The following is a 13,927-nucleotide window of genomic DNA, read 5'->3' on the forward strand; positions in this document are numbered from 1 at the left end:
AGATTCCTATCCCTTACCATCCATAGACTCTTTGGTAGATAACGCTTCCGGTTACGCTACCTTAAGTTTTATGGATGCCTATTCGGGCTATAACCAAATTCTTATGCATCCTTCTGATCAAAGTAAAACGGCATTCATTACTGACTTCGGTAATTACTGTTATAAAGTTATGCCTTTTGGACTAAAGAATGCAGGAGCAACTTACCAACGCCTTATGGACAAAGTTTTCGCCAAACAGCTCGGCTGAAACATAGAAGTATACGTCGACGACATGGTCGCCAAAACAAAGGTCGGCAACGACCATATTGCCGACTTAACAGAAATTTTCGGCCAACTACGCAAATACAACATGCGTCTAAACCCGGAAAAATGCGCTTTTGCAGTACAAGGTGGTAAGTTTTTGGGGTTTTTATTAACATAACAGGGGTATTGAAGCAAATCCGGAGAAATGCCGAGCAGTTATGGATATGGCCAGCCCAAAGACAGTGAAAGAAGTACAACGACTGACAGGAAGACTTGCTGCACTATCAAGATTTGTTCCATGTTTAGCTTCAAAGTCAATCCCTTTCTTCCAAACAACAAAAATGAAAAACAAATTTCAATGGACCGAAGATTGTGAAAGAGCTTTTACCACATTAAAAACAACTCTCTCGCAACCGCCAGTCCTTCAAAAGCCCCTTGAAGGGGAAGATTTATTTTTATACTTATCAATAACTGATTGGGCAATAAGCTCTGCTCTTGTTGTAGAACGAGACAAAATTCAATTTCCAGTATACTTCATCAGTAAAACACTTCAACACACCGAGATTAATTATCCAAGGATAGAAAAACTCGCCTTGGCATTAGTATTCTCGGCGAGAAGACTCAGACCTTATTTCCACAGCCATGTCATCAATGTTAGAACAGATCATCCACTACGACAAGTCTTACACAAGCCAGACATTGCAGGAAGACTAATCAAATGGTCAATAGAATTATCGGAATTCGATATCAGATACCAATCCAAAGGACCGATTAAATCACAATTCTTAGCCGACTTTATCGCAGAACTGACAATACCCTCGGAGGAGGACCACACCAAACAATGGAGGTTATATATAGACGGTTCATCCAACAAAGAAGGTTGTGGTGCTGGAATACGTCTGGAGGCCGATGATGGTTCTATCCTCGGGCATTCCTTACATTTGGCTTTTAAAGCAAGCAACAATCAATCCGAGTATGAAGCCCTCGTCGCAGAACTCCGACTATGTTTAGATCTACACATATCTACTATAGAGGTATACTGTGACTCCTTATTGGTCGTTCAACAGGTAAACGACCTTTTCCAGGTTAGAGATCCTCTTCTTTCTCAATATCTACTCTTAGTAAAAGATCTTATTTCAAAATTTTCAAAATTTGAAATACAACACATCCCACGAGAACAAAACCAACGGGCTGATATTTTATCCAAACTCGGCAGTTTCCAATCAGATTTATCCACACTACATCAATCTACTATAACATCTCCCAATGTTACTCTGACAAATGTTCTAAGTGTTACACAGAAAAAGGATTGGCGAGACGATTTCATCAAATACTTACAAACAGGCGATATGCCAGAAGGAATTGAGAATGTAAAAAGATTCCGACGACAAGCAACCTTTTTCACATTATTTAATGGAGCTTTGTACAGACGAGGATATACTCGGCCATTGCTCAAATGCCTTAACAAGGCAGACGCCGAGATAGCATTATCCGAAGCACATGAAGAAATATGCGGAACACATACAGGAGCTCGGAACCTAGCTTCCAAAATACTCCGTGCAGGTTTCTTTTGGCCAACATTAAAGCATGATAGCAAAAACAAGGTTCAAACATGTGAAAATTGTCAGAAGCACGCCTCCATCATACATATTCCAGCCGAGGATATGCATCACTCCGATGTTACATGGCCTTTCAACCAATGGGGACTCGATATACTCGGACCATTTCCTCCAGCACCGGGCCAGGTAAAGTTCATAGTTGTTGCAATTGACTATTTTTCAAAATTGGTTGAAGCCCAACCTTTGGCAAAAATTACATCCCAACAAATTATCTCTTTCATTTGGAAAAATATTATCTGCCGTTTCGGCATTCCTCAACACATTATTACTGACAATGGTCGCCAGTTTGTCGATCAGAAGTTTCAAGCTTTTTTGCAGGTCCTCAAAATCAGACAGCACTTTGCTTCCGTCGAGCATCCTCAAACAAACGAACTCGCGGAAGCAGCAAATAAGGTCATATTACATGCACTCAAAAAGAAACTAGATGACGCCAAAGGCTTATGGGCCGAGCTAATACCTGAAGTCATTTGGGGATACAACACAACACAACAATCATCAACTAAGAAAACACCGTTCCGTTTGGTCTACGGCTCCGAAGCTATGATACCACTATAAGTCTCGCAAAAGTCGATCAGAGCTCAACTCGGTCGCCAAGATGAAGTTCGCCGAATCGACCTTGATGTTATTGAAGAAATAAGAGACTTATCTACACTCCACCAACTCGCAGCACAGCAAGTACTTGCCCGGCGACACAACAGATCGGTCAAAAGCCGATCATTTACAGAAGGTGACTTAGTGCTTCACAAAATGGAGGTTGCACGAAAACCGCCCTCCCACGAAAAGCTCGCCGCAAACTGGGACGGCCCATATCGGGTAACAGAAGTCCTCGGCAACGGAGCATATAGAATAGAAACTTTAAATGGTACAATCTTACCTAATACTTGGAATGTTTCCTCTCTAAAGAAGTTTTATAGTTAAAAGTCGGGGACAGGCTTGTACTCTTTTTCCTACTACCAAGATTTTTCCCAACAAGGGTTTTGCTTGGACAGGTTTTAACGAGGCTAGCCTACCCACACCTTTGTACCCAAAGGTTCATCAAAATTAATGTATAAGGTCTATCTGCATATATATCTAAAGCTCTATGCATCAATTATCTTCAACTTCTCAACTTGAACTACGTACACAAATTTGTCTACTATCAAAATTTAAAACGACGAACAAATTTTTCAATCCGAAAATACTCAGCATCACTATAATGAACAAAAAAGGAATATTCTGAAACAGATATTCCAACCAAATAAGCAAATAGCTTTTTTTTAAAGCATTCCACCAACAACTCCATCAATAACATATCAAAAACATTCAAACAACTCTATTAGCATAGCTAATAACAGTACTTATAACGAAGCCTGAAACATTACAATCCAAACCATAACTTCAAAACAACCAAACATCCATTAAAATGGGACATATACAAAATATCAGGAATACAACCTACACATTCTCAGCCTCATCTTCAGCAACACCATCATCTTCAACCATTTTTCCATCACAAACAATTTTCCCAGGATCCATCAGAGACAGATCAGCCTCTGGAGCTAAGAACTTCACCTGTAAGCATGCCCTTTCAAACTGGTGCACGAAATTGTGATCCCTGGTAATGGCTCCAAAGACTTGGTGCTCTAATCTTAATTCAGAATTTGTCACAACTTCGATACAACTAACCAGCAAGTGCACTGGGTCGTCCAAGTAATAAACCTTACGCGAGTAAGGGTCGATCCCACAGAGATTGTTGGTATGAAGCAAGCTATGGTCACTGATGAGCGGATAATTTATACGCTTTTTGGCATTGTTTTTAGTATATTTTTAGTAGGATCTAGTTACTTTTAGGGATGTTTTTAATAGATTTTGTTAAATTCACATTTCTGGACTTTACTATGAGTTTGTGTGTTTTTCTGTGATTTTAGGTATTTTTTGGCTGAAATTGAGGGACTTGAGCAAAAATCAGATTCAGAGGTTGAAGAAGGACTGCTGATGCTGTTGGATTCTGACCTCCCTGCACTCAAAGTGGATTTTCTGGAGCTACAGAACTCGAAATGGCGCGCTTCTAATTGCGTTGGAAAGTAGACATCCAGGGCTTTTCGGCAATATATAATAGTCCATACTTTGGCCAAGAATTGACGACGTAAACTGGCGTTCAACGCCAGCTTTCTACCCAAATCTGGCGTCCAGCGCCAGAAAAGGATCCAAAACCAGAGTTGAACGCCCAAACTGGCACAAAAACTGGCGTTCAACTCCACAAATGACCTCTGCACGTGCAACACTTAAGCTCAGCCCAAACACACACCAAGTGGGCCCCGGAAGTGGATTTATACATCAAATACTTACTCATGTAAACCCTAGTAGCTAGTTTATTATAAATAGGACCTCTTACTATTGTATTAGGCATCTTTGGATTACCTTATGATCCTTTGATCACGTTTTAGGGGGCTGGCCATCTCGGCCATGCCTGGACCTTTCACTTATGTATTTTCAACGGTAGAGTTTCTACACTCCATAGATTAAGGTGTGGAGCTCTGCTGTTCCTCAAAGATTAATGCAAAGTACTACTGTTTTCTATTCAATTCTTCTTATTTCTCTTCTAAGATATCCATTCGCACCCAAGAACGTGATGAAGGTGATGATTATGTGTGACGCTCATCATCCTTCCCCCTTATGAACACGTGCCTGACAAACACTTCTGTTCTACATGAATTAAGCTAGAATGAGTATCTCTTAGATCTCTTAACCGAAATCTTCGTGGCGTAAGCTAGAATGATGGCGGCATTCAAGAGAATCCGGAAAGTTTAAACCTTGTCTGTGGTATTCCGAGTAGGATTCAATGATTGAATGACTGTGACGAGCTTCAAACTCGCGAGTGCTGGGCGTTGGTGACAGACGCAAAAGGAGGGTGAATCCTATTCCAGCATGATCGGGAACCGACAGATGAATAGCCGTGCCGTGACAGGGTGCGTGAGCATATTATTCACTGAGAGGAGGGGATGTAGCCACTGACAACGGTGATGCCCTTGCATAAAGCCAGCCATGGAAAGGAGTAAGAATGATTGGATGAAGATAGCAGGAAAGCAGAGGTTTAGAGGAACGAAAGCATCTCCATTCGCTTATCTGAAATTCCTACCAATGAATTACATAAGTATTTCTATCCTTCTTTTATTACTTATTTTCGGAAACACCATTATCCATTTATATCTTCCTAACTGAGATTTGCAAGATGACCATAGCTTGCTTCATACCAACAATCTCCGTGGGATTCGACCCTTACTCACGTAAGGTATTACTTGGACGACCCAGTGCACTTGCTGGTTAGTTGTATCGAAGTTGTGACAGACTGTAAAACTAGATCAGAGTATCTGGCCTAAGAAGCCATTACCAGAGATCACAATTTCGTGCACCAAGTTTTTGGCGCCGTTGTCGGGGATTGTTCGAGTTTGGACAACTGACGGTTCATCTTGTTGCTCAGATTAGGTAATTTTCTTTTTATTTTCTTTTCAAAAATTTTTCAAAATTTTCTTCTTTGTTTTCGAAAAAAAAAAATTGTTTTCAAAAATATATTTTTCTTCAAAATTTTTAAGAATGAATTCTAGTGTTTCAGATAACATGTTTTAGCTTGGCTGGCTATTAAGCCATGTCTAACTCCCAGGATTTTGATTGAGGACTATGAATTCATTGCTTCCTTTTTCCCAAATATTTTCGAAAAAAAAAATGTTTTCAAAAATAAATTACTCTATGGCTTCAAAATTTTTAAGAATGAATTCTAGTGTTTCATGAAATATGTTGAATCATATCTGGCTGTAAAGCCATACCCAAACTACTTTGGGATTGGTATTCAACTAATCACTCCAGCCCATGTAATTATATGTTAAAGCTTGGCTGGCTGTTAAGCCATGCCAGACCCTTTGATTGGAGCTTTTAGACTAACATGGTAAGATTCCTGGAATTCATATTAAAAATTTTGGAATCCTTATTTTTCCTTTTTCTAAATAATTTTTCGAAAAATATAAAATGAAAATCCAAAAAAAATTAGAAAATCATAAAAATCAAAAATATTTCATGTTTTTTGTTTGAGTCTTGAGTCATGTTATAAGTTTGGTGTCACTTGCATATGCATCTTGCATTTTTCGAAAATTTCATGCATTCATGGTGTTCTTCATGATCTTCAAGTTGTTCTTGGTAAGTCTTCTTGTTTGATCTTGATGATTTTTTGTTTTGTGTCTTTTCATGTTTATCATATGCATTCTTGAATTCTTAGTGTCTAAGTATTAAAGAATTCTAAGTTTGGTGTCTTGCATGTTTTCTTTGCATTAAAATTTTTCAAAATTATGTTCTTGATGTTCATCTTGACATTCATAGTGTTCTTGGTGTTCATCTTGACATTCATAGCATTCTTGCATGCATCACATGTTTTGATCTAAAAATTTCATGCATTGCATAATTTTCATGTTTTTCATAAAAATTTCAAAAATCAAAAAAATATCTTTCCTTTTTTTTCTCTCATCAAATTCAAAAATTTGGATTGACTTTTTCAAAAATTTTTAAAATCAAGTTGTTTCTTATGAGTCAAATCAAATTTTCAATTTGAAAATCTTATCTTTTTCAAAATCTTTTTTTTAAAATTCAAATCTTTTTCAAAATTCATGGTTATTTTCGAAAATTCCAAAAAAAAAATAATTTTCAAAAACCTTTTTCTTATTTTATATCATAATTTTCGAAAATAACATAATCAATTAATGTTTTGATTCAAAAATTTGAAGTTTGTTACTTGCTTGTTAAGAAAGATTCAAACTTTAAGTTCTAGAATCATATCTTGTGATTTCTTATGAATCAAGTCATTAATTGAGATTTTAAAAATCAAATCTTTTTCAAAACTAATTTCTATCAAATCTTTTCAAAAATATCTTCTTATCTTATCTTTTTCAAAAATATCTTTTCAAAATATCTTTTCTAACTTCCTAACTTCCTATCTTTTCAAAATTTGTTTCAACTAACTAACTAACTTTTTGTTTGTTTCTTAACTTTTTCAAAACCTCCTAACTAACTCTCTCTCTCTCATTTTCGAAAATATCTTCCTTCTTTTTCAAAAATATCTTTTCAAAATATCTTTTCTAACTTTCTAACTTCCTCTCTTTTCAAAATTTGTTTCAACTAACTAACTAACTTTTTGTTTGTTTCTTAACTTTTTCAAAACCACATAACTAACTCTCTCTCTCTCAATTTTCGAAAATATCTTCCCTCTTTTTCAAAAATTTCTTTTTAATTAACTAATTATTTTTATTTTTATTTTTGAATTCAAAAATTTTCGAAAAATATTAACTAATTTTCAAAAACCAATTTTCAAAAATCACTAACTCTTTTTCAAAATAATTTTCGAAAATTCTTCCTCCCCCATCTCATTCTATTTATTCATTCATATCCTAACATCTCATCTCACATTCCAATCCTCACAGTTGTGTTCTTCCTTTACATCACATCCTTTATCTCCCCCTCTTCTTCTACTTACAAAGGGATCCCTATACTGTGGTATAAAGGATCTCTATTATTATTATCATTTTTCTGGCCATTCTTCCTTGTCATATGAGCAGGAGCAAGGATAAGAACATTCTTGTGGAAGCAGATCCAGAACCTGAAAGGACTCTGAAGAGAAAATTAAGAGAAGCTAAAATACAACAATCCAAAGATAACCTTTCAGAAATTTTCGAACAGGCAGAGGAGATGGCAGGCGAAAATAATAATAATGAAAGGAGGATGCTTGGTGACTTTACTGCACCTAATTCCAATTTACATGGAAGAAGCATCTCCATTCCTGCCATTGGAGCAAACAACTTTGAGCTGAAACCTCAGTTAGTTTCTCTGATGCAGCAGAACTGCAAGTTTCATGGACTTCCATCTGAAGATCCTTTTCAGTTCTTAACTGAATTCTTGCAGATATGTGATACTGTTAAGACTAATGGCGTAAATCCTGAAGTCTACAGGCTCATGCTTTTCCCTTTTGCTATAAGAGACAGAGCTAGATTATGGTTGGATTCTCAACCTAAAGACAGCCTAAACTCTTGGGATAAGCTGGTCACGGCTTTCTTAGCCAAGTACTTTCCTCCTCAAAAGCTGAGCAAGCTTAGAGCTGATGTTCAAACCTTCAGACAGAAAGAAGGTGAATCTCTCTATGAAGCTTGGGAAAGATACAAACAGTTGACCAAAAAGTGTCCTTCTGACATGCTTTCAGAATGGACCATCCTGGATATATTCTATGATGGTTTATCTGAGCTATCAAAGATGTCACTGGACACTTCTGCAGGTGGATCCATTCACCTAAAGAAAACGCCTGCAGAAGCTCAAGAACTCATTGACATGGTTGCTAATAACCAGTTCATGTACACTTCTGAAAGGAATCCTGTAATCAATGGGACGCCTATAAAGAAGGGAGTTCTTGAGGTTGATACTCTGAATGCCATATTGGCTCAGAACAAAATATTGACTCAGCAAGTCAATATGATCTCTCAGAGTCTGCATGGAATGCAAGCTGCATCCAACAGTACTCAAGAGGCATCTTCTGAAGAAGAAGCCTATGATCCTGAGAACCCTGCAATAGCAGAGGTAAATTACTTAGGTGAACCTTATGGAAACACCTATAACTCAACATGGAGAAATCATCCAAATTTCTCATGGAAGGATCAAAAGCCCCAACAAGGCTTTAATAATGGTGGAAGAAACAGGTTTAGCAATAGCAAGCCTTTTCCATCATCAACTCAGCAACAGACAGAGAACTCTGAACAAAATGCTTCTAATTTAGCAAATCTAGTCTCTGATCTATCTAAGGCCACTGTAAGTTTCATGAATGAAACAAGGTCTTCCGTTAGAAATCTGGAAGCACAAGTGGGCCAGCTGAGTAAAAGGATCACTGAAATCCCTCCTAGTACTCTCCCAAGCAATACAGAAGAGAACCCAAAAGGAGAGTGCAAGGCCATTGACATAAGTGCCCTGGCCGAACCTGTGAGGAGAGGAGAGGACGTGAATCCCAAGGAGGAAGACCTCCTGGGACGTCCAGTGATCAATAAGGAGCTTCCCTCTGGGGAATCAAAGGACTCTGAGGCTCATCTAGAGACCATAGAGCTTCCATTGAACCTCCTTATGCCCTTCATGAGCTCCGATGAGTATTCCTCTTCTGAAGAGAATGAGGATGTCACTGAAGAGCAAACTGCCAAGTTTCTTGGTGCAATCATGAAGCTGAATGCCAAATTGTTTGGCATTGATGCTTGGGAAGTTGAACCTCCCTTGTTCATCAATGAACTAAGTGATCTGGATCAACTGACATTGCCTCAGAAGAGACAGGATCCTGGAAAGTTCATAATACCCTGTACCATAGGCACCATGATCTTTAAGGCTCTGTGTGACCTTGGTTCAGGAATAAACCTCATGCCCCTCTCTGTAATAGAGAAACTGGGAATCTATGGGGTGTAAGCTGCTAAAATCTCACTAGAGATGGCAGACAGCTCAAGAAAACAGGCTTATGGACAAGTAGAAGATGTATTAGTAAAGGTTGAGGGCCTTTACATACCTACTGATTTCATAGTCCTGGATACTGGAAAGGAAGAGGATGAATCTATCATCCTAGGAAGACCTTTCCTGGCCACAGCAAGAGCTGTGATTGATGTTGACAGAGGTGAAATAGTCCTTCAATGGAATGAGAACTCCCTTGTATTCAAAACTCAAGGATCTCCCTCTGCAACCATGAGGAGGAAGCAGGAATAGCTTCTCTCCAAGCAGAGTCAACCAGAGCCCCCACAGTCAAACTCTAAGTTTGGTGTTGGGAGGCCACAACCAAACTCTAAGTTTGGTGTTGAACTCCCATATCCAAACTCCAAGTTTGGTGTTGGAGAGTCACAACAAAGCTCTGCACATCTGTGAGGCTCCATGAGAGCCCACTGTCAAGCTATTGACATTAAAGAAGCGCTTGTTGGGAGGCAACCCAATGTTTATCTAATTCTTATTTTTCATGTTTTCTTAGGTTCATGATCATGTGGAGTCACAAAATAAATATAAAAATTGAAAACGGAATCAAAAACAGCAGAAGAAAAATCACACCCTGGAGGAGCATCTGTCTGGCGTTCAAACGCCAGAACAGAGCATAGTTCTGGCGCTGAACGCCCAGAATGGGAGCATCCTGGCGCTGAACGCCCAGAACAAGCATGGTTCTGGCGTTCAACGCCAGAAATGGCATCAAATGGGCGTTGAACGCCCAAAATGGGCACCAACCTGGCGCTGAACGCCCAGAGTTGTGTGCAAGGGCATTTTACATGCCTAAATTGGTGCAGGGATGTAAATGCCTTGACACCTCAGGATCTGTGGACCCCACAGGATCCCCACCTACCTCATCATCCCTCTTTCCATTCATGATCATCCCTTCTTTTTTCCATTTACGACTCACATCCATACACCCACTACCTTCAAAAATTCAACATCTCTCTCCCACCCAATCGCACCCATATGGCCGAATACACACTCCCATCCATCTCCTCCATATCTTCTTCTTATTCTTCTATTCTTTCTTCTTTTGCTCGAGGGCGAGCAACATTCTAAGTTTGGTGTGGTAAAAGCATAGCTTTTTTGTTTTTTTCCATAACCATTGATGGCACCTAAGGCCAGAGAAACCTCTAGAAAGAGGAAAGGGAAGACAAAAGCTTCCATCAAGGGTCTATAGCTCAGTGGTAGAACATTTGACTGCAAATCAAGAGATCCCTGAGATACCTCAGGGGATACATTTTTTCCACACAATTATTGGAAGCAACTAAGGGTGGAACATCAAGAGCACTCCATCATCCTTCATGAAATCAGAGAAGATCTAAAAGCAATGAAGGAGGAGCAGCCAAGGCAAGGAAGAGACATAGAAGAGCTCAAGGACATCACTAAGGTGGACTCATTCCTTGTTCTTACTTTCTCTGTTTTTCATTTTCTATGTTATGTGCTTATCTATGTTTGTGTCTTCATTACATGATCATTAGTAGTTAGTAACTTTGTCTTGAAGTTATAAATGTCCTATGAATCCATCACCTCTCTTAAATGAAAAATGTTTTAATTCAAAAGAACAAGAAGTACATGAGTTTCGAATTTATCCTTGAACTTAGTTTAATTATATTGATGTGGTGACAATGCTTCTTGTTTTCTGAATGTATGCTTGAACAGTGCATATGTCTTTTGAAGTTGATGTTTAAGAATGTTAAATATGTTGGCTCTTGAAAGAATGATGACTAGGAGACATGTTATTTGATAATCTGAAAAATCATAAAACTGATTCCTGAAGCAAGAAAAAGCAGCAAAGAACAAAGCTTGCAGAAAAAAAAAGAAGAAAAAAAAAGGGCGAAAAAAATAGAAAAAAAAAATAGAAAGAAAAAGAGAAAGCAAGCAGAAAAAGCCAATAACCCTTAAAACCAAAAGGCAAGGGCAAATAAAAAGGATCCCAAGGCTTTGAGCATCAGTGGATAGGAGGGCCTAAAGGAATAAAATCCTGGTCTAAGCGGCTAAACCAAGCTGTCCCTAACCATGTGCTTGTGGCGTGTAGGTGTCAAGTGAAAACTTGAGACTGAGCGGTTAAAGTCAAGGTCCAAAGCAAAAAAAAAGAGTGTGCTTAAGAACCCTGGACACCTCTAATTGGGGACTTTAGCAAAGCTGAGTCACAATCTGAAAAGGTTCACCCAATTATGTGTCTGTGGCATTTATGTATCCGGTGGTAATACTGGAAAACAAAGTGCTTAGGGCCACGGCCAAGACTCATAAAGAAGCTGTGTTCAAGAATCATCATACTGAACTAGGAGAGTCAATAACACTATTCGAAATCTGAAGTTCCTATAGATGCCAATCATTCTGAACCTCAATGGATAAAGTGAGATGCCAAAACTATTCAAGAGGCAAAAAGCTATAAGTCCCGCTCATATGATTGGAGCTATGTTTCATTGATAGTTTGGAATTTATAGTATATTCTATTCTTTTTATCCTATTTTGATTTTCAGTTGCTTGGGGACAACCAACAATTTAAGTTTGGTGTTGTGATGAGCGGATAATTTATACGCTTTTTGGCATTGTTTTTAGTATATTTTTAGTAGGATCTAGTTACTTTTAGGGATGTTTTTAATAGATTTTGTTAAATTCACATTTCTGGACTTTACTATGAGTTTGTGTGTTTTTCTATGATTTTAGGTATTTTTTGGCTGAAATTGAGGGACTTGAGCAAAAATCAGATTCAGAGGTTGAAGAAGGACTGCTGATGCTGTTGGATTCTGACCTCCCTGCACTCAAAGTGGATTTTCTGGAGCTACAGAACTTGAAATGGCGCGCTTCTAATTGCGTTGGAAAGTAGACATCCAGGGCTTTCCAGCAATATATAATAGTCCATACTTTGGCCAAGAATTGACGACGTAAACTGGCGTTCAACGCCAGCTTTCTACCCAAATCTGGCGTCCAGCGCCAGAAAAGGATCCAAAACCAGAGTTGAACGCCCAAACTGGCACAAAAACTGGCGTTCAACTCCACAAATGACCTCTGCACGTGCAACACTTAAGCTCAGCCCAAACACACACCAAGTGGGCCCCGGAAGTGGATTTATACATCAAATACTTACTCATGTAAACCCTAGTTGCTAGTTTATTATAAATAGGACCTCTTACTATTGTATTAGGCATCTTTGGATTATCTTATGATCCTTTGATCACGTTTTAGGGGGCTGGCCATCTCGGCCATGCCTGGACCTTTCACTTATGTATTTTCAATGGTAGAGTTTCTACACTCCATAGATTAAGGTGTGGAGCTCTGCTGTTCCTCAAAGATTAATGCAAAGTACTACTGTTTTCTATTCAATTCTTCTTATTTCTCTTCTAAGATATCCATTCGCACCCAAGAACGTGATGAAGGTGATGATTATGTGTGACGCTCATCATCCTTCCCCCTTATGAACGCGTGCCTGACAAACACTTCTGTTCTACATGAATTAAGCTAGAATGAGTATCTCTTAGATCTCTTAACCGAAATCTTCGTGGCGTAAGCTAGAATGATGGCGGCATTCAAGAGAATCCGGAAAGTCTAAACCTTGTCTGTGGTATTCCGAGTAGGATTCAATGATTGAATGACTGTGACGAGCTTCAAACTCGCGAGTGCTGGGCGTTGGTGACAGACGCAAAAGGAGGGTGAATCCTATTCCAGCATGATCGGGAACCGACAGATGAATAGCCGTGCCGTGACAGGGTGCGTGAGCATATTATTCACTGAGAGGAGGGGATGTAGCCACTAACAACGGTGATGCCCTTGCATAAAGCCAGCCATGGAAAGGAGTAAGAATGATTGGATGAAGATAGCAGGAAAGCAGAGGTTTAGAGGAACGAAAGCATCTCCATTCGCTTATCTGAACTTCCTACCAATGAATTACATAAGTATTTCTATCCTTCTTTTATTACTTATTTTCGAAAACACCATTATCCATTTATATCTTCCTAACTGAGATTTGCAAGATGACCATAGCTTGCTTCATACCAACAATCTCCGTGGGATTCGACCCTTACTCACGTAAGGTATTACTTGGACGACCCAGTGCACATGCTGGTTAGTTGTATCGAAGTTGTGACAGACTGTAAAACTAGATCAGAGTATCTGGCCTAAGAAGCCAGTACCAGAGATCACAATTTCGTGCACCAGTCACCTTGAAAATCTCAGTCAGGCGGATATAAAATAGTTAGGGAGTTTTTGAAAATAAATAATAAACAAGGATAGAAATACTTATGTAAATCATTGGTGAGAATTTCAGATAAGCGCATAGAGATGCTTTCGTTCCTCTGAACCTCTGCTTTCCTGCTGTTCTTCATCCAATCAATCCTACTCCTTTCCATGGCTGGCTTTATGTAAGGGCATCACCGTTGTCAATGGTTACATCCCATCCTCTTGTGAAAATGGTCCAAATGCTCTGTCACAGCACGGCTAATCATCTGAAGTTCTCGATCATACTGGAATAGGATTCACCCTCCTTTTGCGTCTGTCACTACGCCCAGCACTCGCGAGTTTGAAGTTCGTCACAGCCATTCAATCCCAGA

General features: G+C 39.0%; 1 non-coding gene across 1 annotated transcript; it reads right to left on the minus strand.

The window, feature by feature from the left end:
- Positions 1-7,967: 7,967 nt before the first annotated feature.
- On the minus strand, positions 7,968-8,075 carry LOC148573486 (small nucleolar RNA R71). Its single transcript, XR_015906346.1, has one exon. It is a non-coding gene; the product is annotated as a small nucleolar RNA R71 (small nucleolar RNA).
- Between the last annotated feature and the right edge of the window lie 5,852 nt (positions 8,076-13,927).

The sequence above is a fragment of the Arachis ipaensis genome, chromosome B2 (genome assembly GCF_059453495.1).
Source record: "Arachis ipaensis isolate K30076 ecotype BB chromosome B2, ASM5945349v1, whole genome shotgun sequence".
Classification (NCBI taxonomy): domain Eukaryota; kingdom Viridiplantae; phylum Streptophyta; class Magnoliopsida; order Fabales; family Fabaceae; genus Arachis; species Arachis ipaensis.